The sequence below is a fragment of the Cyprinus carpio genome, chromosome B3, assembly GCF_018340385.1.
Source record: "Cyprinus carpio isolate SPL01 chromosome B3, ASM1834038v1, whole genome shotgun sequence".
Lineage (NCBI taxonomy): Eukaryota > Metazoa > Chordata > Actinopteri > Cypriniformes > Cyprinidae > Cyprinus > Cyprinus carpio.
Genome location: NC_056599.1, coordinates 6750916 through 6777910, shown reverse-complemented (window position 1 = coordinate 6777910; position 26995 = coordinate 6750916). Strand labels below are relative to the sequence as shown.

General features: G+C 38.7%; 1 pseudogene; it reads right to left on the bottom strand.

Moving 5' to 3' along the window:
* Window positions 1–5272: 5272 nt before the first annotated feature.
* LOC122136712 overlaps window positions 5273–26995 on the bottom strand; it is a 73694-nt pseudogene continuing 51971 nt past the window's right edge.

Sequence of the window (26995 nt, the reverse complement as noted above, 5' to 3'; positions counted from 1 at the left end):
TGGCAGGCTCTGGTTCTCCATCAGCAGTGGGCTCAGGCTTATGCTCTGTGCTGCGGGGTGAGAATGGGTTGCGCTCTGGGTCCTGTGACAGTAGTCCATGTGACATCAGGAATTTATTGAAGCATCGAAGATACATTTTGGTCTTTATTCAGCATTGTCTTCTCTTCCAGGTCTGTTGTGAGTGCAACTGCTGTGACAGTTGACATACGATGCTGCTGATGTGTTATCTTTGTTATTGGGCGCACCAGAAAACACGTCAGCAGCGTCATGAACGCGCTCACAACAGACTCGGAAGAGAAGACAATGCTGAATAAAATCTTTTTTTTTTTTTTGACCAAAATGTATATTCGATGCTTCAACAAATTCTAACTGACCCTCTGATGTCACATGGACTACTTTGATGATGTTTTTAATACCTTTCTGGACGTGGACAGTATACCGTACATACATTTTCAATGGAGGGTCAGAAAGCTCTCGGACTAAATCTAAAATATCTTAAAACTGTGTTCCGAAGATGAACGGCGGTTTTACGGGTTTTGGAACGACATGAGGGTGAGTCATTAATGACATAATTTTCATTTTTCAGTGAACTAACCCTTTAACATATTGGAATGCCTTGTCCAAGCCGGATATGAGAAATAAACATAAACCCCATTATAAACGTGATGTAACATGATTTTCTAATCGTGTCCTCTTTTGGAAGGCTAAACAAAGTAGTTTTGCTTTCTCAACGAAACCGTGACACACACCACGGCCTTGAGTATAGTGAGACCCGGCCCACTTGAGAGAACAGAGATGGGCAGCTCATAGGTGGGATTCTACCAAGGAGCGTATCTTGTGCTTGCAGCAACCACATGTGGTGACCCCAGGCTGGACTCCGCGTCGTCCCATGGTGAAAGTCGATTCGGCGAACCACAGTGCAAAGTTGATGTATTTCCTCCCATCACGGATCAGCTGCAGGCATGACGAAGCGGATATCATCCTCTTTTGGAAGCCCAAACAAAGCAGTTTCGCTTTCACAGTGAAACACAGCGTCTATACGACATGGTGGCGGCAGCAAAGCAACAACAACAATACTACAACGAGAATAAAAGGTACACCTTCTTTCTTTGCATGAACATTTGGGCGGTGTTATGCAAATCTCCCACATATTTACGTAGATATGTGGGGTGTGTTAGAACGAGTCGTTTTAGGAGGCGGGGACGAGGCTTAACTTTTATAAAGAATATCTCTTTGGATTTGAGACTTTAGTCTTTGCAACTTTACGTATCTTCTTTATGCACCAAGAGCTTGTAACACTCCAAAGAGAAAGGAAAATTTGAAATTGCAACATATGACCCCTTTAAAATGTCAAATTAATATTTACTTATCAGGCAAGTGGCTGCATGATAAGCGGGACAGTTATGCAGTGTAGTCTTATCACCCTGCAAAGGTTTCTTTTGCAAAATAATCTGCTGACTGTACACTATCCCTCAGTCTGGGAACCACTGGAGTAGGTGATTTGTGCTCTATTAGTTTGGTCTGTTACGATGCTCTGTGTTTGATTACTAATGCCTGTGTAGCACGGCGTTGCTCACAGAGGACAAAAACATTCAGCCTCAACTCTTTATCGTCATTTGTGGTAACATTTGCAAAGCGTTCCAAATTGAACAAAACTATATAAATGCAAAAAAAAAAAAAAATTAGAATAATAAAATTTAACGTTATTCTACGTTATTTTATTAGAATGCATTATTTGTTTTCTGTGCCTTTCTGAAAACCCATTTGAAACTCTCCTCTTATTTTATTTTTTTAATATAGGCCTATGTTATATGAACAGAACTGTGCTATTTCAAACATACTGAAATACTTCATACATGGACCAAAGGCGGAGCGGTGTTTCTGATACCAGTGAGCGAGGAGTGGAGCGGGGGAGTGGGAAATGGTCAGCCCGGAGTAGAGAGATTATTAAATGATCATAGCGCGCAGTGGAAATTATTGACGCTCCACTCCGCCGGACACCGGCCACACAAATGTGGCTTTTGATTACTTTTAATGACTGTCCTCCTGCAGGGTTTAACACAAAGTAACAGCTCACTACCATTACTAAGATACTGTAACAGTCTGTCACAAGTAATTCCAGTTGCATTTTTCACCAATAAATTTCTTAAATTATCATTTCACTATGTTCTGGCTGTAAATGGATAATATATTGGTTCCAAATGTTGGGCAAGTTATTCTGAAAATGTAATCAAATACTGATTATTCCTTTTAAAAGTAATCACATTTCTAAAGTAATTAGTTGCATTAACTAGTTACATTACTTTTTCTTTAATTCACTTATATTAAACTTTGAACTTTTATTAACAATATGAATAAGGAAAATGTTTTATCCGCATTCTAACAAAAATAAATAAATAAATAAATAAGTAAATAAATAACGGTCTTTGGATTTTCCCTTTCTTTATAACGATCGTAGTTTGTGGTTCATTATTAGCTTATTAATTAAAACACATAAGACTTAAAATAGTACAATGGCAAATTTGTAGTTCAATGTTTTATTCATTTATTTATTTCAAATGAAAACAGCTACAATAATGACAAACTCACTTAGCCTATATTAAAGGAAGAAATTCAACTTTCCTGTTTTAGCCTAAATAGAAACTCTGCATACGCTTGCACCTGTTAATTGTTTTATATTTTATATTAGTTTATGTTGCTTTTGTGCAATAGATGAATAACAATTTATTTTATTTAGATATTTTATGTTTAGATATTTCTACTTTGCGGGAGTCACGTGAATCATTTTATTTTCCCGCATCCCGCACACACACGAGTCTCTGCTCTCACCTATCAAGTCTTGTCCCGCGCCACACTATGTTGTGTCGGGTCTCGCGGGAGCAGGTCCCTAATTCACTTGTACTTGACTCGACAGTGCATGTGCTACATCCTCTTTACAATCTCTAGATTATAAAACACTGTATTCTGTCAGCAATGTAACACGGTAGTAACGTATAGAGACCTCTGCTTGTAACTATACTCTAAATACTTTTTTGAAAATTATAACGCGTTAAAATTTCCCCGTTACTATAAAAGTAGTCAAAAATACAGTAATGCGTTACTGCCCAACATTGACTGGTTCACAGCAGTTTAATCTTCCTTAGGCTTTTCCATGAATGTTAATCAAACAATAGAACACAGAGAAAAAAACACTTTTGTAGCTTAAACAGATTTATTAGATTTTATTTATACAGTGAATATGCAGTATTGTTTTACAATTGATTATTCAATTTCTGTACCTGAATACAGTCAGAATTACCTGAAGAATATAAAGCAGTTTATTTCATTTTGTATAATTTTTCTATTATATTTATCTGTTTGTAATTTGCTTATTTTCTATGCTGATTTATTCACACCTACAAAATCTTTTTTTTTTTCATATTAAAAATCATATTTTTTTTTTTTCCAAATAGAGCTGTTCAACTCATGTGGTGATTTTTTATTATTATTATTATTTATTTTTGTCATATCGCAATATTGACATCGCCGAGAAAAAATTATCGCATTGTGAGTTATTTTTTTTTCCAATATCGTGCAAGTTGAGTCAGTAGCTTCTGCAGCATGAACGCAAACATGTAGTCCTCCAAGTAGCGGTGGCTGACTCGAGTCGAGATGTGTGGGGTGATGACATCATTGTTTTGTTTTTTTTTTTGTGATCAACATTTTTTTATTTTGGAGTCAATAAAACAACATCATTCAGAAAAACCAAAACAGGGAAGGGGAAACAACAGACACATCAATATTTTTTTACAATCTGAAAGTAAAGAAGAAAAAAAAAGAAAATAAGTGTTTAAGTCATTCCATTAAACAATCCGAAATCCCGGCAGAAAAAAAACATTTCCATGCAACAATGGTACTGGGTTTAGCCTTGTTCATTCGTGCCATTTGTACATACAAATGTAACTATTTTAAGTAGGCTGTGAAAGGTACCTGATGATACAGTGTTACAGATATGGCAGTTATAGGTCGATTGCAGTTTCATTTTAAACCTTTTGTAAGGAGTTATGTATACTCTGTGGATGACTTTGAAATGGATAAGACAATGGATGAGCCAAGTTTTTAAAAGTTTAGATTAGATTAGACATGTTTAGATTATCATTTTTATTTCCTGTGCCAGCAAATAAAATATTTTGGAGCCTATGTGGTTTAACCTTGTCAGCTTTGATTGCTCTCCATAGCCCCTTTCACACTGCATGTTGGACCCGGAAAATTGCCGGGTCCCTTCTGTGTGAACGCATATACGTCCCGGGATTGATCGAAAACGCTAGGCAGGTTAACTTTCACTGAAGCTGGTAAACAAACTCAGCTTCAGCGCGGAAAGTGAGGAACTAACTGATCTCTGCTTCGTTACAGTTTGCACATATTTGTTTCATCGCGGACGTTGATCTGCCTTCAAAACACCAGCTAAAAGAGTCGCGCGACAACGCGCGTCATCACTACGACACGGAATTAGATCTGGCTTTTGTTCACACAGCGCTCGTTCCGGGACTGAACCCGGCAATGTTACTAGGTCCCCGACCCGGGTTCAATCCCGGAATCAATCCCGGGACGTGTTTGCTTTCACACAGAAGTCGACCCGGCAATGTTCGGGCAATTTGCCGGGTCCGACGTGCAGTGTGAAAGGGGCTCTAGTAACATTGCCGCAGAATACGTCTTCTGTGACAGTGAAGTAACAAAATCCTCCACCTTCTGAGGGGAGTCAAACATCATCTGCTCACCTTTGTGCTGTACTTTAGTTACTTCTGGGTATGTGAGGAAGGGCTGGAGACCGAGGGCTGTCATCTTCTTCAAAACTGGATTAAAGCTCTGTCTCTTGGTAGTTGTGGCTGGACTAAAGTTGGGAAATTGTCCTGCTATAGCTATACCGTTAGTTATAGCCACATCCAGGTCCTCTCTATAGATGGCGGAATCTTTGAATTTTTTCTTTATTGGCGATTGTTCAATCTGTTTTTCCCGAACGTCCTTGACTGCTGAGGTACTCATAGTGGGCTAGGTAAAGAGTTGTTCACAATTTACTGACAGGATATATATAATTTCTGACAAAGTAAGCAGAACGAAGGACTATGCGTGCATTGCTGCCAAAGGGTCACGTGATCTTCCATGACATCATTGTTTCATAAAATATACAGATTAGCTGTACACACGAAAACGCAAAGGTGTCATTTTCAGATTTATCCACTCTGGGACCCGGTTAAAAAAAAAAAAAAAATACATTTCACTCTCCCAAAAAAGCCGGATCCGCCTGGATGAAACACATATACCATACAAAATATTTACATATACAGCTAAATGTGTCTCTGTGTGTACGGGGCCTTACTGTGATTGTTTTTTTGTATGACTGTGTAGAACAGATGACTGAATGAAACGCTTCCCACGTACAGTGTAGTGATACGATTCCTCTCAGGTGTGGATACTCTCATGTCTTTTCAGACTTGATGAATCACTATATCTCTTGTCACAGTGTGAACACTTATAATGTTTCTCTCCAGTGTGGACCCTCTCATGTCTTTTCAGACTTGATGAATCACTATATCTCTTGTCAGTGTGTACACTTAAGTTTCTCTCCGGTGTGAATCCTCTCATGTGTTTTCAGACGTGATGAAACAATGAATCTCTTGTCACAATGTGAACACTTATGAAGTTTCTCTCCAGTGTGGATGCTCTCATGTGTTTTAAGACTTGGCAACTGATTAAATCTCTGGTCACAGTGAGAACACTTATAAGGTTTCTCTCCAGTGTGGATCCTCTCATGTCTCTTCAGACTTGATGAATCAATATATCTCTTGTCACAATGTGAACACTTATAATGTTTCTCCCCAGTGTGGGACCCTCTCATGTCTTTTCAGACTTGATGAATCACTATATCTCTTGTCACAGTGTGCTACACTTATAAGGTTTCTCTCGGGTGTGAATCCTCTCATGTGTTTTCAGATGTGATGAAACAATGAATCTCTTGTCACAGTGTTAACACTTATAAGGTTTCTCTCCAGTGTGGATCCTCTCATGTGTTTTCAGACTTAGCAACTGATTAAATCTCTTGTCACAGTGAGAACACTTATAAGGTTTCTCTCCAGTGTGGATCCTCTCATGTGTTTTCAGATTTGCTGAATGACTGAATCTCTTGTCACAGTGTGAACACTTATAAGGTCTCTCTCCATTGTGGATCCTCTCATGTGATTTCAGACATGATGAATCACTGAATCTCTTGTCACAGTGTGAACATTTGTAAGGTTTCTCTCCAGTGTGGATCCTCTCATGTGTTATCAGACTTGATGAATCACTGAATCTCTTGTCACAGTGTGAACACTTGTAAGGTTTCTCTCCAGTGTGGATCCTCTCATGTGTTTTCAGATATGCTGATTGATTGAATCTCTTGTCACAATGTGAACACTTATAAAGTTTCTCTCCAGTGTGGATCCTCTTGTGTGTTTTCAGATTTGCTGATTGATTAAATCTCTGGTCACAGTGTGAACATTTATAAGGTTTCTCTCCAGTGTGGATCCTCTCATGTGTTTTCAGATTTGATGAATTACTGAATCTCTGGTCACAGTGTGAACACTTATAAAGTTTCTCTCCAGTGTGGATCCTCTGGTGCAGTTTTAAACTGCTCGCTGAACTAAAAGTCTTTTCACACTCAAAGCACATGTATTCTCTCACACCAGTATGTATTTTCTGATGTACTTTCAAACTCTGTAGATGCAAAACTACTCTTACCACAAAATGACATGAATGTGGCTTCTCCTTTGCATGAACTTCATAGTGTTTCTTCAGAAGTGAAGCCCATAAAAACATTTTACCGCATTGATCACATGTGTACAGTTTCTCTCCAGTGTGGATGTTCATGTGTCTCTTAAGGTTTGCTGATTGTTTGAAACTCTTCCCGCACTGATCACAAGTGAAAGGTTTCTCTCCAGTATGAATTCTCATGTGACGGTCAAAACTTGTTTTGTGTGTGAAACTCTTTCCACACTGAGCACAGGTGAAAGTTTTCTTGACTCTTTTTTTCTTTAAATCTTTCTGTTTGGTTTGAGACCAACTCAAAGGTTTTCCTCCAGTTTTGACATGATTTTTCTCCTCAACTTCACTGAATTCTTCATTCTCCTCTTTCTCGTCAATGAACTCTGAAATAAAAGTAAAATATTATTTATTTTTGGTAACTTGTTTAAAGCTGAGAAAAGTGAACATAAAAGTGACCCCATTCAATGTTTAACGTCTGTAAATACACAATTGAATTTTTTTGCCTCAGATTTAATGGGGACAACTCAGTAAACATAAAATTTACACAATGTTATTTTTTTGAATGCCCTCTACACATTTTGAAGCATCGTTGTTGGTTTTTGAGCTGTATAAAACAAGAAATATAAAAATTTTACTAGGGCTGTGACGGTAGACTTTTACCATTTTTTTTATATTTAGATATTTTATATACATAGGGCCAATCTATCAATCTATCTACACACACACATATATATATATATATATATATATATATATATATATATAAGGGATATGCCGGTATCAAATTTTCCTGTTTCGATTAATTGATAATGCTTTTATCACGGTATACGGTATTATCATGGTATTGATATTTAGTTTCAAAAAAAGTGGTCATAATACAGTATAACAGGTTATAAAACTTTTTTCTTCAAAAATAACTGAACATTTCAATACAAAGCAGTACAGAAAAATATATAAAGTGCAAAAGAACTATAAAGACCCATAGGTATCACTTTACAATAAGACCTCATTAGTTAATCTTAGTTAATGCATTAACATTCACAATGAGCAATAGCTACATTTGCTACAGAAGTTATTCATCTTTGTTAAAGTCTTAGTTCATATTAGCTTGTTAAATAACACAGTTGCAACTTTCAGTTTTACCAACATGATATTAAATATTGGAATACCTAAGATGAATGAATGTTCAGAAGAATTTTTCATTGGCAGTTTGTTAACTAATGAATTAACTGATGTTAACTAATGAAGCCCTAATGTAAAGTGTGAACGAACAATAAAGAAACACAACACTTTCAAACAATATGTAGAGCATGTTGTAGTCCAGATTAAAATGAAAAAAAAAAAAAAGTTAGAAAATAAGTAGCCTATCAAGTCTAAATATTTACGTATTTGGCACTGTGATAAACACCGTAGCAAATACACAAATTCTGAATGGCTATTTAAAATTATTTAAATACGTTTTAGAAAGTAGCGCAGCTGTTTTATTTATGGGGTCTCCAGAGTAACGGCTGCATTTTCTGCAGTTTAGCGCCATTTGCTGTCAGAGAGTGAATGTGCTTTCTCTCACGTGCTCCATGCCATGTGCTTCTCATGCGTGCTTGTTTACATCAGAGCGCACACGCGTCTTTCAAGCAGCATACAGCGGTGTTGTGCCATTTTTGACCAGTTGATGGAAACAGAATTCTTAAAATTTATGTCAAATTCTGAATAATTTGTAATATATAATTATTCACTGTATTTAGACGTGCCCATGATAACAATATTGTGCATATTCATTACAGAGATATTTTACATTACACATTTCTCTCAAATACTGTTCACAAATCTGTCTAAATCTGTGTCAGTGAGCACTTCTCCTTTGCCGAGATACACCATCCACCTCACAGGTGTGGCATATCAAGATAGTGATTAGACAGCATGATTATTGCACAGCTGTGCCTTAGGCTGGCCACAATAAAAGGCCACTTTAAAATGTGCAGTTTAACTGTATTGGGGGGTCCGGTGGGAGTCTGAAAACCAGTCAGTATCTGGTGTGACCACCATTTGCCTCACGCCATGCAACATATCTACTTCACATAGAGTTGATCAGGTTTTTGATTGAGGCCTGTGGAATATTGGTCCACTCCTCTTCAATGGCTGTGCGAAGTTGCTGGATATTGGCAGGAACTGGAATACGCCATCATATACGCCAATCCAGAGCATCCCAAACATGCTCAATGGGTGACATGTCTGGTGAGTATGCTGGCCATTAATGAACTGGGTTGTTTCCAGCTTGCAGGAATTGTGTACCTATCCTTACAACATGGGGCCGTGCATTATCATGCTGCAACATGAGGTGATGGTCGTGGATGACTGGCACAACAGTGGGCCTTAGGATCTTGTCACGGTATCTCTGTGCATTCAAAATGCCATCAATAAAATGCACCTGTGTTCGTTGTCCATAACATACGCCTGCCCTTACCATAACCCCACCACCACCATGGGCCACTCGATCCACAATGTTGACATCAGCAAACTGCTCACCCACACAACGCCATACACGCTGTCTGCCATCTGCTCTGTACGGTGAAAACTGGGATTCATCCGTGAAGAGAACACCTCTCCAGAGTGCCAGACGCCATCGAATGTGAGTATTTGCCCACTCAGGTCGGTTACGATGACGAACTGCAGTCAGGTCGAGACCCCGATGAGAACGAGAAGCATGCAGATGAGCTTCCCTGAGATGGTTTCTGACAGTTTGTGCTGAAATTCTTTGGTTATTTAAACCGATTGCTGCAGCAGCTGTCTGGGTGGCTGGTCTCAGGCAATCTTGGAGGTGAAGATGCTGGATGTGGTCTACACGTGGTCTGCAGTTGTGAGTCCGGTTGCATGTACTGCAAAATTCTCTGAAGCGCCTTTGGATACGGCTTATGTTAGAGAAATTAACATGATCAATTCACGGGAAACAGCTCTGGTGGACATTTCTGCAGTCAGCATGCCAATTGCACACTCCCTCAAAACTTGCGACATCTGTGGCATTGTGCTGTGTGATAAAACTGCACATTTTAGAGTGGCCCTATTATTGTGGCCAGGCTAAGGCACACCTGTGCAATAATCATGCTGTCTTATCAGCATCTTGATATGCCACACCTGTGAGGTAGATGGATTATCTCGGCAAAGGAGAAGTGCTCACTAACATAGATTTAGACAGATTTGTGAACAATATTTGAGAGAAATAGTCCTTTTGTGTACATAGAAAAAGTCTTAGACCTTTGAGTTCAGCTCATGAAAAATGGGGGCAAAAACAAAGGTGTTTCGTTTATAATTTTGTTCAGTGTGTGTGTGTGTATATATATGTGTGTGTATATATATATATATATATATATTATATATATATATATATATATATATATAAATATACATATATATATATATATATTAGGGCTGCACGATATTGGGAAAAAATTACATTGCGATATTTTATTTTTCTGCGATATATATTGCGATATGAAATCTAATCTAATTTTTTCTTACAAACAAAAATGGGGTGAGCACACTTACATTCTCATTTTAAATGATTTAAACATCAGAGTATTATTTAAATTAGAGTAAATTATTTGTTTGTAACTTTAGGATATGGTTTGAATTGTTAACATATTAACTAACATGAACTTACCACGAGCAATACTTTTGTTACTATATTTATTAATCTTTGTTTATCTTAGTTTATAAAAAAACACAGCTGTTCATTGTTTGGTAATGTCACTTCACAGTGCATTAATTATGTTAACAAATACTTTTGATTTCAACAATGAAGGCTATAGCCTAATTGTTGAAATTAACAATGTAGTAGAAGTGCAGTTTAGTAATAGTAAATGTTAAATAATGTAGTTAAATAGTTTAATAAATAGAACATTATTGTAAAGAGTTACAGATTTTTTTTAATACACCAATTCAGACGTCTCGTGAGTTCAGTGTTGGACAGGTCAGTTGTTTAAACCATTCATTAAATTGAATCGGTTCAAAGGAATCATTAGTTCGCGAATCAGACGTGTACTGCACGTGATGTGTAATTATCTCGGCAGTTTAGGATATCGCACTAAACTGCCGATTTGACAACACAGAAAACATTTCATCACTGGATAGGTTTTTTATTTTTTTTTTCGACACCATCGTGTCAATTGATTTTGATTAATATGCGCGAGGGAGAGAGAAAAAGACAGCGCTCGTGTTGTTTGAAGACGGTGAAGGTGAGCGCGCGCGGCCGGGGGCGCTCTCTCTCTCTCTCTCTCTCTCGCTCGCTCGCTCACTCGCTCGCTCTCTCTCTCTCTCTGCTCGTTCTTATATGCGCCCTGTTAAAACTGACAGGACTTAAAAACCCATGCAAATGATAAACTTTCACTCTATGATGGTTAAGCTGTGCAATTTATCCGTGAATCACATTCGTCAAGGGCCGGGGCGCAGCTGGCCCGTAAGGTTAATGAATAACGGATCAACTACGACAGCCTACATCGCACATCCCTGCGATGTGACTATCGTGGATTCGTACATCGCGATATCGATGCTTAAACGACACATCGTGCAGCCCTAATATATACATATATATATATACATATATATATATATATACATACACACACACACACACACACACACACACATAAACATACACAGGTGCATCTCGATAAATTAGAATGTCGTAGAAAAGTTGATTTCAGTAATTCAACTCAAATTGTGAAATTCATGTATTAAATAAATTCAACGCACACAGACTGAAGTAGTTTAAGTCTTTGGTTCTTTTAATTGTGATGATTTTGGCTCACATTTAACACAACCCACCAATTCACTCTCTCAACAAATTAGAATATGGTGACATGCCAATCAGCTTATCCACTCAAAACTAGAGGTTGACCGATATTGGATTTTACCGATACCGATAGCTAGGTTGGACCACACTGGCCGATACCGATTAATTAACCGATAGTTTTTAAAATGGATACTGAAAAAAAAAGGAAAAAAAAAACAAAATAGTGCTTTATTTACAAAAAAAGTAGTAGAAGTAATTATAATAATTATAACAATAATAGTAATTGTAAATGTTGAAATTACCACACTCTAATAGGGCCCTATGAAATCTGTTTCATTTTTTCCTAAATTCCATTTTATTTATTTCCAAATTCTGTTATTTAATTTTTCTGGGTTCTGTTTTTTTTTCCATTTTAATTTTACTCCACTCCTTTTTAATAGTTAAATTAAAGTTTATTAATCACAAAGTAAGTCTAATTAAATAAAATCATGAGACTTACACATTTTCAAATCAGTTTAATAAAAGTTTAACAAAAATTACATAATTGGGGCCCTATGAAATGTTTTATTTTTTCTCACCATATTTTATTTTATTGTTACCAAATTCTGTTTAAGCATGTCTAATTATTTGAATGCATAAAACAACTTAATTTATTTTTTCTTAAAGAAGCCTAATGATTTTTCCCCTCAAAAATTTTGTGTGTATTTACATTTTTATTATCAAATCAAGGCATGAAACATTAATGTTATTTGTCTTTTAATTACTTAAAATTAAGCAAACTTTTTTTGGCAAACTAATGAGATTTACTATTAAAATTAAAACATGGAAGAAATGTTGTGTGATTATTCCTTAAAAAAAGAATGCTTGTTTCATTTTAATAGTAGTAGTAGGCTATGTACATTCTACTGAAAAATATACTTCAAAACTGGACTTTTATATTGACGGGTTGCAAAATAAATGAATACCTTTACAATTCTGTGCCTGTGATATGATGCTTTTGCTCAAATCAAACGGTCAAATGCATATGATGTGACTCTCAGAGCAGTTCTGGAGATGTTGTTCGTGTGTTTTCGTCCTCATGTAGCGAGACAGCAGTCGCTGAAATCACCGCGAGCGTCACGTGCACTAAACTGTGAATTCCGTTTTTATGAATGGATTCCACGATTCCGTCCGCGTTTTCCGCATCGCGGAAAACATTGTGCTGGTATAATTGTAGGGCCCTATGTTTACTCTCGCACTTTAACTGCTTCTAATATTGAGCACTTAATGACTGTCTAATCAAAATAAAAGAGCAGCTGAGTCTAGGAGAACTCACACACATCCGGACGCGTCGCGTTCAACTCAAGCAGCAGTCTAAAACGGTTTATTTATTCACCAAACGGACACAAGCTGACTACAAGAATGAACAATGAGGCAAAGATAATTTGAAGTTCAGTGTTTAAAAAACGGAGCAAACGGAAAGAGCGATCTATATTACAGCTCTATAAATGAAGCATACATACATCGATGGAAAATCTCAATATACAATTCATTATGTACATTAACAATGATTCGGGGCGAATATAATGTATAATGTAATAATGAGTATAATGTAATTTAATGGACAACTTGTGAATGGCGCTCTGAGGCGCGGCATGATTTTCTGTCTGAAGCTTCTCGCTCTTCAGTGTCACGTGTCTAAACAAACAGCACGTGCTGTCAGTGATTTCAACCACTAGAGGCCGCTCTCGCACTGTATAATAAAAACAACGCCTTTTCAGCCGCTCCAGCAACAGACGCAACCCGGAAAACTATCCGCCGTCTCCAGCAAGGGACGAAACGCGAAGAACTATTGGCATGGATTTTTTTGCCGATAACCCATTGTTCCAGCAATCAACTATCGGTGCCGATTAATCGAAGTCATGGCCTAATGGTTAGAGAGTCCGACTTGCAATCCAAGGGTTGTGAGTTCGAGTCTCGGGCCGGCAGGAATTGTAGGTGGGGGAAGTGAATGTACAGTGCTCTCTCCACCCTCAATACCACGACTGAGGTGCCCTTGAGCAAGACACTGAACCCCCAACTGCTCCCCGGGCGCCGCAGCATAAATGGCTGCCCACTGCTCCGGGTGTGTGTTCATGGTGTGTGTGTGTTCACTGCTGTGTGTGTGTGTGCACTTTGGATGGGTTAAAAGCAGAGCACGAATTCCGAGTATGGGTTACCATACTTGGCTGTATGTCACGTCACTTTCACTTTCAAAACCGATAAATCGGTCGACCTCTACTCAAAACACCTGCAAAGGTTTCCTGAGCCTTCAAAATAGTCTCTCAGTTTGGTTCACTAGGCTACACAATCATGGGGAAGACTGCTGATCTGACAGTTGTCCAGAAAACAATCTTTGACACCTTTCACAAGGAGGGTAGCCACAAACATTCATTGCCAAAGAAACTGGCTGTTCACAGAGTGCTGTATCCAAGCATGTTAACAGGAAGTTGAGTGGAAGGAAAAAGTGTGGAAGAAAAATATGCACAACCAGCCGAGAACTTGTCAAGCAAAATTGATTCAAGAATTTGAGTAAACTTAACAAGGAATGGACTGAGGCTGGGGTCACCACACACAGATGTGTCAAGGAATTGGGCTACAGTTGTCGTATCCCTCTTGTTAAGCCACTCCTGAGCCACAGACTATGTCAGAGGCGTCTTACCTGGGCTAAGGAGAAGAAGAACTGGACTGAACTGGTCCAAAGTCCTCTTTTCAGATTAGAGCAAGTTTTGTATTTCATTTGGAAACCAAGGTCCTAGAGTCTGGAGGAAGGGTGGAGAAGCTCATAGCCCAAGTTGCTTGAAGTCCAGTGTTAAGTTTCCACAGTCTGTGATGATTTGGGGTGCAATGTCATCTGCTGGTGTTGGTTCATTGTGTTTTTTGAAAACCAAAGTCACTGCACCAGTTTACCAAGAAATTTTGGAGCACTTCATGCTTCCTTCTGCTGACCATCTTTCTGAAGATGCGGATTTCATTTTCCAGCAGGATTTGGCACCTGCCCACACTGCCAAAAGCACCAAAAGTTGGTGAAATGACCAAGGCGTTGGTGTGCTTGACTGGCCAGCAAACTCACCAGACCTGAACCCCATAGAGAATCCATGGGTATTGTCAAGAGGAAAATGAAAAACAAGAGACCAAAAAATGCAGATGAGCTGAAGGCCACTGTCAAAGAAACCTGGGCTTCCATACCACTTTAGCAGAGCCACAAACTGATCACCTTCATGCCACACCGAATTGAGGCACTAATTAAAGCAAAAGGAGCCCCTACCAAGTATTGAGTACATGTACAGTAAATGAACATACTTTGCAGAAGAGTTTTTGTTAAATGTGAGCCAAAATCATAATTAAAATAACCAAAGACTTAAATTCAATGCACACCGACTGAAGTAGTTTATTTAATACACTATAGGGCTGGACGATTAATCGAAAGGTAATTGAAACCGAAATTCTAAAACTCTAACTGACGTAATTTTCCCATGTCGGTTATTTAATCCTGTTTATACTTCCCCCTTAAAAGCATACTACCGCATGTGTAGCCACGTGACTCTGCCCCGTCCAGTCAGTGGCATAAAAGCAAAACACGGAGGTGAACACCGGTTCAACACATAGTGATGGCGCGCGAGCGGTGAGCCTTGCGTCTTCACTAAACTTTGTCCCTCTGCGACCCTCTCACGACACATGTTCATTTTCTTACGGAGTGAAAAACATCGCAGAGCAGCGAGGACACAGACAACGAGCTGACGGACACGACACAGCAGGAAACTAAGTCTCAGCATTCAAAATCTTCATTCAAATTTTATTAAGAATTTCAAACGATAAATATAGTTTTGGAGATTTTTAGTAGCGTGACCAAGATGATGCGCGCTCCCGCTTTGCCTCAAGTTCAAGCAAAGCAGGAGTGCATTCTTATTAGCATGAAGTAAACACTGAATGAACATCCGATCCATGTTGAAAGATACACTTCAACTTACTGAATGTATAGTGTATCATGTATTCACTCAATGAGTGTTTCAACCGCGGACAGCAGCTAGAAGATATTAACAGCAGAAAATCCACTCACTATTATCCATAAACTAGTGAGTAAAATGTAATGCAAAAATTACATTTATATATTTACTCATAATTGTTTTTTTTTATAATTAATAAAAATGTATAGATATAATGTTATTATAAAAATGTTCTAATATAAACTTGTATACAGAACAATTGTTAGGATTCCCTGTATAGTTTAGTTTAGAAAAAATGAGAAAAAAAATAGTGTAGGTTACCAGTCAAAAAGATTTTTCATGTTTTTTTTTTTTTTAAGAATTCTCTTGTGCTCACCAAGCCTGCATTTATTTGATCCAAAATACAGCAAAAGCAGTAATATTGTGAAATATTTTTACTATTTAAAATAACTGCTGTCTATTTGAATAATTTTTAAAATGTAATTTATTCCTGCGATTTCAAAACAGAATTTTTAGCATCAATACTTCAATCACATGATCCTTCAGAAATCATGCTAATATTCAGATTTGCTGCTCAAAAAAGTAATTATTATTATCATGTTGAAAACATGAAGAGCAACATTTATCTGAAATAGAAATCTTTTGTAACATTATAAATGTCTTTATCATCACTTTTGATCAATTTAAAACATCCTTGTTAAATAAAAGTATTAATTTATATAATTCCCATTTTTTATGCCAGGTTGGAGTTATACACTGATTTTCTGTCATGGACCCCCTGAATTAGCCTTGGCCACCCCATGTATAAAACTCTAGCTCCGCCACTGCCTGTGATTTATCACTAAAGTAGCTTAGAATCTCAAAACTTATTATAGCATATTTTTCTACTTTTGAAGGAACTAGGCTATTTACAACCCACAGCTTCACAATTAATATAGAGACGGTATGACTAATTCACACATGCAATCACTCGTACTGGTACTGTGCTAATTTATTTTTATCTGATCTTTATTTCCTTGCCTAGATATAAAACAGGTATATAACAATGTTTAAACATTAGACCCAGATAAATGTGCACTGTATCCAATAGTTTGTGCGGAGACGTTTGCATTGCAGCGTGATCATTTGCATTTTTTTTCAGTGGATAGGATACGCCACAATTTTTGCTCATAAAGGTAAGAGTAATACATCATTCGTAACTCCAAAGGGTCTTTTATTTGTGTGCACTCACAATATCAACAAAACGTTGCGCTTTCTGTCGTGTCGTCTTTAACAGGAGTACAAAAAAACCGACACTCAGTGAAAACATGCCTATATGATAAATATAGACATGCTAAATATATCTATAGAAAGCTTTAAATGACTACTTAACGAAATAAAACAAATCGAAAACAAAACCTCTTTCATTATAATCATAATCCGTAAAGATGCACTTCTCTCTAATGCTCGTCTGAGGAGATGGCGAGTCAGAATCAGCAACTTCATCCTTGCTACACAGACTCAGAAAACACTAGTTTATTAGTAAATAATTCAAATATCTCCTTACTATTTCCCCCGTCACATTTATGATAATTACTTTTGCCGGTGCTTTGTGGCAAGCTTAAGACTATCGCGTGTATTTGAACGCAGAACTTTTCAGCTGCGCTGACAGCACACACCATACCATTGCTGCAGGACACTAAACACCGTCCAGCCGCTCTTGACAGTCGCGGAAGCACGGTCTCGTGTTGTTTCCACCAGCGCGACAAACAGGCGGGAGGCCCGGCCGCGTCTGAACTATGACGTGAAAATTATCCCGAAGCCTGGCTCGAGGGGCGTAAAAAAGTCGGGGTCCATCGGGCTCGGGCTGAAATGCAGAGCTCCACAATGAACCACAGGGAGACTTTCAGAGTCGCAGAGACTTTTTTCCCCTCGAACGGCTGGTCGCACCGGTGCGACCTCTGATTTTTTTTAGTCGCACCATTGATAAATAATTACACATTTTCAAAAAAATCTGCAAAAATATAATGCCATTCTTTGATGGTAAGCATTAATTTGTATTTAATTTTTACAATGAAGACTACAGAAATTAAATTTGATAAAAATTTGTTTTTGATTACTTTAATTTCCGTAGTATTTCTTACCCGAATAATAATAAAACTTACTTTACCTGAAAAACTTAGTTTCATAGCTCTCTTTATTGTATTGCATTTATTTGTGCTGTTGTTTGCATTTTTTTATTTGTTCTTATTTTATTACATTTAATTGTGCTTTTTATGAAAATAACACTTTGCGTTGAATAAAAGTAGATTTTTGTTTGTATATGCTGTCAATTAAAGTTCTTAGAAAAAAAAAACGGAATCGGCAAAAATTGGTATCTGCAGATCACACAAACAAGAAATCGGTCAAGAAAACTGCAATCCGTGCATCCCTAGCTACTATAACTAATACTATCAACCCTACTGTTCCCTGCAATAGACATTTACTCAAACTCTCTTTTATGAGATGAGGGGAGAAAAAAAGAAAAGAAAATCGGCCAAAGAGATCGGCATCATATATCATCCATCGGTTGCCCTGATTTCTAAATATCGGCAACGGCCAGAGATCAAAGTGAAAAGTGAAAGTCGTTTGCCAAGTATGGTAACTAGGGATGTCAACGATTAATCTATGATCGATTAATTGTCGATAAGAGATGCAATCGATTAAGGCTGTCGATGGTCGGTTAACCGATTTAATGTTGGGCTGCGTGCGGCTCATGCGCAGAACACGTGCGAGTGGCTGTGAGTGACTGTATATAAAAGCATCATCATTCATTCACAATGTACAAATTAAGCTTTTAATGTGATTTAAACTTTAAAGTACATTAAAATAGAAACAACATAAAAGTTCGTCAACATAAAAAGCAATAGAAATGTAGTAACTAAGTCATATCATCAGATAATTGTTTCATATCGTGGGCTTTGCAGGGCTGCGGGACACAGTGACAGGACAGATAGTAACGTTATTCATTCCTACAACTTGTTAATTCGTTCCTGTGACTTATTAATTTGTGGCAACTGTCCATGTTTCATTAATTTTGTTCACTAAATAACCCATGATTTAAGTGAAATAAGGGAACAAATTAATAAATCGAACGAATTCTTAATTCATTAAATCTTTAATTTCCCTTCCCATGTTTACCACAGTAAGAGATGTGAAAACAGTTATTAAAAGTGAAAGATAATAAAATAAACCTGCGAAATTAGAGGGTTAGACTGTGAAGATTTAGGAAAAGAAACAATGCCTATATGTTATTGAATTTGTGGAAATTCGTGACCAACCGGCAAACCAGAACAAAGCCGCGTAAATAAAGGCTATGGGCTCGAACGGTCGCGATCTAACATTTTCCTATTATTCCTCTAATAAACAAAGCTTTTATACCACACTTGTCATAACCAGAACTTATAATTTGTAAATAAATAATTGCTGAATTCAAAACAGCGATTAATAGGCGCTGTGTGACCGACACAGACAATTCCCGGAGCGTTCACTGATGTCACTAAACGGTGACGCCACAACAAGCATCGTTCACAAGTTTCTGCATGACCTAGAGTAACTAGGGCACAGGTTCTCAAGCCCTGGGACAAAATGGGATGCTTTAAGGAAAATGTATAGCCTATGCAGTGAAAGTAATAGGCCCAACATAAAAATAACAATTTGTTTTCATAATTGTTTTTTTTTTTTAATATGCGAAATATATCTGACTTTAATTAAGATAACGGATTTAAAACAGAAGTGTGGCGGCGCTCCATAAGTTCACGAAAAAAAAAAAGAAAAAGGATGACAAGGCATTCTGTTTGTTTGCTTTATTTTACAAGAGCACAAACCTTCTGTTTTTATTGTGTGCGCACAAATGAAAGGAAACACTTTTGCAGAAAAGTTTTTTTTTTTTTTAATGTCTCTGTTTCAATCGCGCCGGAGCCTGCTGCACACGTATATTCTAGCGATTCAAACTTACATCGCAGTCTGTTCATTATCAAAATAAAATAGTCAACTAAACATTTAAAAGGTTACACTGGTCAGTTTAATAGACCGTAGTATACCGGCTCACTCTGCTGTTATGCCAATGACGTTTTTGCTCATATGAAGAGGATATTTTCCTTACATACACCAAAGTATGTAAACCAAAACCCAAAATTACATTATAAATAATAGTTTAACATTCAAATACATTGCGAATATGGATGCACGCATGCACTGTCACGATCTAATGCACTGTATGTCGGAACGCAAAAATTAAAAATCTGATATTTTCTAGGACAGAATCCAGCAGGATCAAATTAATGTTAGCAACATTGTGCTTTGGTGCAGCAGCGCCGATGGAAGCAGTTCACTTAATGTGCAGCACAGTCACACGCGCGCCACAGTTACGTTTGGGATAATTTGATTTTAAATACCATAATGTCGAAAACATTGCAATTGTGTTTTAAAATACAACAACGAGCACCACAAAACAATTTAAAGAGGCTCGTTCAGCGGTCTTCGTGCAGGGAAACAGTCAACAAACTAAAATGACCTCAAACGTATATGGCGCGCGCTCTCTTCATTTTATCAAAAGATCATAATCACATCTATTCATTTTACAGTCCTGCTACTAGCATTTTATTCAGACTAAAACCCCTTTAATTCAAGTAAGAAAGCGTTGTGTGTGTGTGTGGCTTTTGCACATCCTGTCATGCCGGTGACTACGTGCCTGCAATAAGCATTTTGCAGCATTATGGTTAAGAATAATCGGTTAATCTATTGTTAATTTTAACGACGATCAATCATGGAAATAATCGAAATTCATACAACCCATCCACTGACCCATACTCAGAATTGGGGCTCTGCATTTAACCCATCCAAGTGCACACACACAGCAGTGAGAAGTGAACACACCGCGAACACACCCCCGGAGCAGTGGGCAGCTATATATCCAGCGCCCGGGGAGCAACTGGGGGTTCAGTGCCTTACTCAAGGGCACTTCAGCCATGGTTATTGAGGGTGGAAGAGAGCGCTGTTCATTCACTCATCACCCACCCACCAACACACAACTCCTGCCAGCACCTAGATTCGAACCTGCAACCTTCGGGTTACAAGTCCAACTCTCTAACCATTAGGCCACAGCTGCCCCAAATTAGCTTCTACTCCGGAGCAGGGTCTAACCAGCACAACTCGTACTACCCTTGACGTAAATATACATTGATTGGCCAAAAGCGTACAAAAATGCCCTCACCCACCATGATTTAAAAAGCTGTGTAAACATACTATAAACATTGTGTCAACTTATTTCGCAAGTATGGAGAACAGCAATAGATGGACAGACGCTGAAGTGCTGCACTTGTAGCAAATGTATCACTACCATTTGTGGTAGGGAGAATATTTCCGTTCTTTCAATTGTTTTACGTATACATCGACATTCCATGTCCATTATTGTGAAACCCGCTAGACACAACAAAAACACAGCTCTGATCACAGCGTCCCCCATCCTCCTTTGTTGTCTTTTTAGGGTATCCAATCCCATCTTTCTCAGTCATTGTCATGGTTTTCTCATTCATTAGTATAATTTTGACCTACACACATAAAAATGTTCTATTGATTCTCTAATCCACAGTGCTCAACAAACCGCTGTCGGCAGTTTATTTATCACATTTTCCGGTTTTAGTCAGCCATAGCTTGCCCAACCTTTTACTCTTGGTCCAATACATATTTTCCTCTTTGGTGTTATTTTAGCAGTTCTCAATTACTCCTATACTGTTGTATTCTCATAAAGTGACGTCGGTATCGCATGTATCACATTTCTGTTGCCACTCCCTTCGTGGTCTATGTTTTAGTACTGGCTGTGGCTTCATATTTACTAAAGTGAGATCGTCATGATCCCCGCGTTGCCAAATGCAGTTTGCGAATCCCTCACCCTTTTCATTTACCCCTTATGAGGCTGGTATTCACATAAATATTACTCATGATATCTATCTCAACTCTTTACAGGGGTTCTATATATCATTATACTATAGGCGAGGCTACTATGGGATGTGAAGGAATTGTAAGGGACTGTTACTGCGGAACAGGAAATCTGTCCAAAGTAGAATTCTTTTGATTTGATGTCTGCCACCATCTCCGTGTGTATACGATTACATGTGATCTGTCGTTCCCTCCTTTTACGGATATGTTCAGGGTGGAATTACTGACAGAGCCAAACCTGTTAGTCCCGGTGTACCCAGCATCTATAAGTCTATGCATACTGGAGGAAAAAATCCCAGGTGGCGTTATTGATAAACGGTACTGCAGGAATTGTACTTTTCTGACTTACACTCATCCTCTAGATTCTTTTACCCTAGTCCAGGCAAAACACTTCTGTTTAGACCTTCCTTTACTTAAGTGGATGGTGATCGTGTGAATACCTTGAAGATTTACCACTAGTTTCACATTAACTGCTTTCGTTGATTTTGTATGGCATTTCAACCACTTCAAACCTGAAGAGCAGAGAGAGGAGTCGGTTTTAAAGCATCACAAAACACGTCTCACGTTGAGCGTGATCAATCCGCTCTTCGAATACGCTTTTGCTGCTGAATAGTAAACAATTATTCAATAATCGAAACCACACTTGATTAATCAGTGCTATATAATTACTTTCATTGAGCTCTGATACGCTCCCAAGCTGTCATCTAGACATCATCACATTTGAAAATCTTTTACATTTAGTGTCAATTTTTGAAAAGTGTGCGTTCCAGGGTTTAATTTTGCATCAAACCACCACTGAAACTAAAACTTTAAGTTGTCAATAGTGTGTCCTACATCTTTATCTGTGTGTCAATGCCTCTTTCCAAGGGAAACTTTTTGTTTTGTTTTATCTACTGCAACCCTGAAGCCCCATGCTATGACCATTTTCTACTACTCAACTTGCTCTTGTATTCTTCCCCTGTAATAAAGCTATATTCCTTCCTGTTTCCACAATGCCCCATCATCAGCATCATGATCACCAATGTTCTTGAACTGCGAAAATACATAGTTAATAATTGAAAAAGAGTATTGGAACTTATGATGTGCCCTGGGGGATACAAGTTTCTTACCATACATCTTTCAGATAAGACTCCCAATTCTACTGACTAAAATCTAGTAAAAACAAAAAGCTCTTTTATCCAATTATAACTTTACCTGTTATTCCTTTTTTTTTGTTCTTTTTCTCTCTTCCCTTTTCTTTTTTTTTTTCCCCTTTTTTTTTTTGTCTATATTGGCAAGTTGGATCCATGACCCTCTTTCAAAAACCATGCCATATGCCTTCGACCATCAAAGAAATGCCATCTGAATCTGATTACCTGAGCTTCATAACATCTATATTAACAAAATGAAGGGGGTCCATAGTTCCTCTCCCTCTCTGAAGACCGCTGTGATGAGATGCTTAGAATTCTTATTTTTCAAAAAAGAAAAAAAAACTATTTCTTTGGTAACATTCTTTCCATATATCTTTATTTAAAGCCTAATTGGCCGATATTCTTGGTATGATGGATCGTTCTGGCGTCCTAATTTTTTCTGGATAATCACGCCTTCTTCTCCATCCAGTAGGTAATTCCTTTTAAAAGGAAAGTTAATACTGGATGGAAAAGAGCGGATTATCCTATTTAGGAGCCGGAAGTCCATCAAATCCAACGAAGTATCGGCCAATCGCATTAGATATAAGATATGGAAAGAATGTTACAGAAAGCAAGTTTTCTTTTTCTTTTTGATAAAAGAGGGAATTTCTCTCATTCATCACAGTGGTTTCAGGAAAGGGGGGGGGGGAACAGGGGGGGGGGGGAGGGAAGAGGAAACAGGACCCATATTGTTTAAATTAAGATGTTATGAAAGCTCAGGTTAATAGATCGTGATGGCAGTTTCTGGAGGTCGCAAAGATATGGCTGGTGGAAAGGGGGTAATGATCAACATTGTGATATGATAGGAATAAACAGGTAGACGGTATATTGGAGAAAAAGATCTTTTGTTGACCGATTTATCAAGTAGATGGGAAGGTTTTATTGAAAGAGTATGGTAAAACTGGTTATCCCCAGGGGCAGCATCATAGTCAATTACTCTTTCACTTTGATAAATAAATGTATTGTCTCGGTTCAAGGAAGACACTTGGGCGATCATGCGCTGTGATGGGGGCATTGTGGCAACAGGAAGGAATATAAATATAGTACAGGAAGCTACAAGAGCAATTGAAGTAGGAGAAAAATGGTCAAGGCATGGGGATTCAGGGTTTCAGTAGCTACCACAAAAACAAAAATGTCATGGCAAAGAGCATTGACACACAGATAAAGAGTATGGACAACTATGGAACAAGTTATTAAGTTTAAGTTCGAGGTGTGTGGTTTGATGAAATTAACATGGAACAAACATTTCCAAAGATTGACACAAAGTAAAAAGATTTAATGTGTGAGATGTGAAGAGGATCAGAGTGGGATGCGCGCGAGCTGCAATGAAAAGTATTTATATAGCACTGATTAGGAGCGTGTTAGAGGTATGGAAGTATGGTACATTAGCAGAAAAAGCTTTATGAAGACGCTGCTTTGATACAAGCTTCAAACTTTGCGACTTGTTGTGAGGCTTTAAAACGACTACTAATATGCTCTTCACGGTTGAGTGGGTGAAATTGCGTACAAATCGACGAAGCAGTTAATGATGTATTATGGGAAACTTCAAGTCATTCAGAAGATCACCGATGAAACAGTAAGTAAAGGAAAGGTCTAAACAGAAGTGTTTTGCATGGGAGTAGTGTAAAAGACGCAGCGGAAATGATTTTCACAGTCAGAACAGCACTAAACATTCCTGCGTCCCGGTATCAATAACGCACCTTGGAGGTTTTCCTGCAGTTTTCATGATATATGTGGACAGTAGTAACCCGGGGGAGAACAGTGCTTCTAGTATGCACCCTAACATATCTGTAAAGAGGAGCAACACACAGATCTGTATCAGTATACACAGGAGATGTGGAGACTCAAATCAAAACGATTATACTTTGGACAGATTCGTTCGCCTTAAAGTCATTACAATCATTCACATCCATAGTAGACCTGTATAGTAAAGAGATTAATAAAACCTGTAAGAATTTAAGAATATGAATCCATGATAATATTTATGTGACACCCGCTCATAGGGGGTAAGAAACGGTGATGGATTTAGCGAACAGCATTGGAAAACGAGGGGACTCCGAGACTCATTAGTAAATATGAAGCAAAAGCAGTAATTAAGGATAACATAGGAGTGGCAACATAAATGGGATACAGGAAAACAGAAAACGGCAACTTTGAATACAACCAAGAGTAGGCGTAGTGAGAATAACTGAAAAGGAGCACCAAAGGCGGAAAATATTTTACCAAGAGTAAAGTGGGGAATACATGCGACTAAAACCTAAATAAAAATAAAATCCTACAGGAGTTGGTGCGCACTGTGGAATGGAGAATCAATAGAAACATGATGTGTTTTGTCAATAAGTTATACTAATGAATGCGAAACAATGAAAATGAACTAGACAGAGTGGGAGTGGTATACCTAAAGCTTAAAAATATTTACTTATGGATGTAGAGAGTTTATTTTTTGTTTTTATGAGAAACTGAGCTGTATGAATTAGAGTTTTTTTTAATTAAATATGTTTATATTATATTTGTTATTTTTTGTTATTTATTTTGTCTTTATTTTTATTTTGATGAAGGTGGGTAAACTGCTTTGGTTCCCCACTCAATACAGTAGGTGGCGATAATGGCAGCGTAACGGGGTGCTACCGCCATAAAACGAGGCAGAGAGAATTCTGGTGACGCGCTCTCTGTTGTTGTGATGTCGGGCTGCGGCCGTAATACCAACGGTTAGAAGTGTGTCTTAACAGAGAGAAAAATACAGTTTGTGAGTGAGGTCAGTTTCAGTAAACAGGCTTAACCGGTAATATTCCCATCTTCACCGTCGGAGCTCGGTTTCACGCCCAGGGATCTTTCCGTCTGCCCTGAGCATCTGTGGTGTGCAGATGGGTTGTTACACGGGGCGCGTGAAGCGCCCGCTGAACCCGAACCCCTGGAGCCTCCCCACGAGCCCCCGCACCCTGCGAGACATCAAACCGCGCCCCAGCCCCTGCCGGCATCCCCCCCCGAGGCCCCGACCGGTGGCTCCAACCCCGAAGCCCCAGCCCCTGCTCCGGAACTCCCACCCCTGAGGCCCCAGCCCCCTGCGGCCCTCCCACACGCGGAGCACCCGAACCTGCCGAATAACCCCGTGCGGGAACCCGACCCCCGGGGCCAATAATCCCGAGGCCCCGCCACGCTGGCGAACCAACCCACGCGGGACCCAGACGCCTGGGCACCCCCAACCGAGGAACCCGGTAACTGGAGACAAAAACCGCGGACCCAGGCACCGAGCCTCCCCCACGAGGAACCCAGAAAGAAACCTAGGGGCATAAAACACGAAGGAAAACAGAACCAGGGGAATCATAACCTCGAGGCACCAGCACACGGGATAACCAACGGAGGACCCCGAACCCGGAGACAAAACCCGAGGACAGAAAGCCTGGAGAATAAACAACGCGGAAACAAGGAGTTGGTATTTATTCTTCCCTCCTGATGTTGTGGTAACGTTACATTAAGCTTAAAACGTTAGTCTTGGGTGTTTTGGGCCCTGGAGAAGTTTGACATTCCCTGGACATTTATTGGTGTATTTTTTTTTAGTTATGCTTATAAGATCTGTGTATATAGTATCTATTTATCATCTCTCTAAAAATACATTACTGCCTAAGTATGATTACACTGTACTCGGCACCATCTGTGCCAATTAATCTGGCGCAGCCCTGGTCTGTCGCCTCCATTTTGTTTTCCGACCCCCAAAGTTGTGTGTGCCTAGTGACAATTCCCATTTTTTCCGTCTGAACTAAGGCCATGCTACCACATCCCGCCCATTGGTTCCCCCGACTTTTTACCTTACAGTCCTTTAGCAGCTGCTTTATTCACCGCGGGCCTCCCCATGGGGCCAATGGTCGGCCTTCCCCCCATCCCCACAAGCCCCCTGCTATCCAGTGCTATCCCCAAGTCTCCGTAGCACTTACGCGTCCCCCGATAGCCTGGGCTTTTTCCATACTATCCTCACTAACCAGCACACTGAGAGGCATCGACCCCAGAACTCGAGCCAGCTCGGTTAGCGTCATTTTTGGCTTTGTTAATTGTATAAATAAATGGAAGAAACATGTTCCACAAAATATTAGAAAAACTAGTTAGTTTTTTTTAGGTTATGCTCCAAAACTATGTGAAAACTCTCCTGTACTTATTCCCATAACACAATATCTGAGTTATGATGTGAAAAAATGGTATACCAAGTTGTAACCAGATTTCCATAGTTTTGTTTCTACTATCAAATGTGCCCGTTACTGTTTGGTTATCCACCTTATTCAACGACTCGTTATGTTTCAGTGCAAGGAAAGTATTAAAGGGTTGTTCACCCAAAAATGAAAATTTAG